This window comes from Spermophilus citellus (genome assembly GCF_964194105.1).
Source record: "Spermophilus citellus genome assembly, chromosome: 5".
In the NCBI taxonomy this organism is placed as follows: domain Eukaryota; kingdom Metazoa; phylum Chordata; class Mammalia; order Rodentia; family Sciuridae; genus Spermophilus; species Spermophilus citellus.
Window position 1 is genome coordinate 132,390,410 of NC_138186.1, and position 2,725 is coordinate 132,393,134.

The window sequence follows — 2,725 nt, forward strand, 5'->3', positions numbered from 1 at the left end:
TATTGCTCATTTGGGCTAAAGTACCTAGGGTTGATGGCTTTTCCCTACTTCTTAAACTTTCAATGTGAAAAAGTCTTACCCTTAAATTCTCTCTGCTAGAGTGAAGAAGACCATGGAGGTAATTACATGGGCCATTCTGTCAATGGAAGCCCCTGAATGATTCAATGAAAATTAGCTAATCAATTAGCTGATTCATTCTTTTATTTAATAAAAATATTTTTAGTTATAGATGGACACAATACCTCTATCTATCTATCTATCTATCTATCTATCTATCTATCTATCTATTTATTTTTATGTGGTACTGAGGATTAAGCCCAGTGCCTCACACATGCTAGGCAAGTGTTCTACCACTGAGCTACAACCTCAGCCCCTAGATGACTGATTCTTTTTAAAAAAACTCAACCATTTATCTCTTGATTTGTATTTACTGAAGTATATTTTTGTGTTTTAATTTATTGCCTTAGTTTCATCGTAAGGGATGCAGGCGGGACATACAACATTAGATTAGTATCCCAGTTATTGCTATCATTTTGTGTTACTAGCTACAGACTTTTCTCCAAACTGGATTTGAATTGGTGACTCCAGAATATAATTCCTTACTATGCTAAGGCTCAAATTTGTCTATGTAGCAATAACTCCATGTGGTTTGGGGATGTTATGCTTTCTTTTTTTTTTTTTTCAACTTAGTGAGACTTTGTATTTTTTATTTTTAAAGATGTGTTTCTATACATATGAACTGGGGATATGGAAGAAACATCTTTGTTTTCAATTTTTCCAGTAACTCCAAGTACTTGGCACATAGTAGGTATTCAAATGAGTATAGGGTTAAATAAGAAGGATTTAGGGTGTCAAATAAATGGGCTGGTTAGAAATAACCAGTGAATTGGGATCTAGTTAAAAGAACAACTGTTAATTTGTAGAGACTACCTGAGTAAAACTTGTGGTTCAAAGAAAAGATTTATACAGCTACTAGAAAAATACAATTAGAAACCATATGAATACTATTTGTAACCAGGAATAAGGTGTAATACTGGAGCCAGATTTAGGAGCATTGATTGATTATTTACTAGCCATGTGTTTTGGGCCAAGTTTTCTTAACATTTTAAACTCCTCAGCACCTAAATTTTTTAAACAAAAAGGACAATGATGGTCTTCATGGTGCCATTACACTTATTGCTGTATGTGTGCAAAGTACGTAGCATAATATTTGGAACAGAAATATTCAAGAAATAAAAATGATTATTTTATTAAGAAATTCATATTTTTTGAAGTTATATACCACTAAAAAGAATATGATTTGGTTGTATACATATTCATATTCACACACACACACACACACACACACACATACATACACACACTCCCTTCCAAAAACAAACAAAAAAACAATCTTTAAAAACTCTAAAGCCTGCACGAATGTGCAAGGAAATTTGCATTTTGAGTCATTATCCTTCATTGATGCTGTCAAGGTGGTACACCAGAAATTTGAAGTTTTATTTAAATTCTGTGAGTTTTGCTAAATTGGAATACCATAAAAAAAGAGAATAGCAGTCTTCCCAAAACAAGTATCTCTTTGATGCTTTCCACAATGTCTCACATAATCTCTCAGTAACATTATTATTATTATTTTGGTACAAATGTGTCATTTTTTTTGATGACTTTTAGTCCCTTTACCTCATAACCAATCTCATCTTGAGTCTTTTTTTTCCCCATATCCACTGCCATAATTGGTGTTTAGTGAAAGACAAACCACTTATATGATCTGAAGAGAATCAGAGTATCAAAATTGGTGTTTAGATAACCTGTGATTTGATTATGAAATAGTCAAAATAGTGCTTTGCCCATAGATGCAGCTGGGAGCCCATCTTCTCCTGACCCCTGTCTTTAAGAAGTTGTGTGACTTGGTCCCCAGGGATAGGATTGTTATGGAGGATATGCATTAAACCCATTTTAAGAGGTAATCTGGGCCCACTTGCTCTTGCAGCAGTTTGTTCTCACCTCACTGGACTGCCCTGCTCAGACTACTCTGGCCTCACCAGGAGAATGGTAGGCTGGGGAAGGTTATCAATTATGAGACTTCTGGACTGGGGATGTGGTTCAGTGGGCAAAATGCTTGCTTTGCATGTGCAAGGTCCTGGTTTGATCCCTAGAACCAGGAGAAGAAGGAGAAGGAGAAGTAGAAGGAGGAGAAGATCACAAGAATTCTGACCTTCCCCCTCTAATCTTATGAATATCTAACATGACTCACAACTTTCTTATGACACATCCACCACCACTGCCACCTACGCAAATATAGATATATGGGAGCATCAAGAATTAAGGATATGAACTCTAAAGCCAGGCTGCCTGGAAAATTCCAGCTCTGTCACCAACTCACTGTGTCACCTTACACAAGGGTCTGAACCTTGTACCTTGGGTTTATCATTTGTCAAATGAGGAAAATAGTAGTGCCTACCTCATAGGATTATTCAGAGAATCAAATTAATAATGAATATAAAGTATTTTAGGATGTGCCTGTTATATATAGGAACTTGGCAATGATTAAATGTCACTATAGTACTCAAAGGCTCACATACTCCTTGCTAAGTCATTCTCTCCATCTATGTTTTTTTATTAGACATTGAATACTGCCTTATAGTACTCATCAATTTCATTGCTTTTAATATATGTTGAATAGATTCTAATTAGAATGTTTCTAGTATATCTGAGGGGTATAAAGATG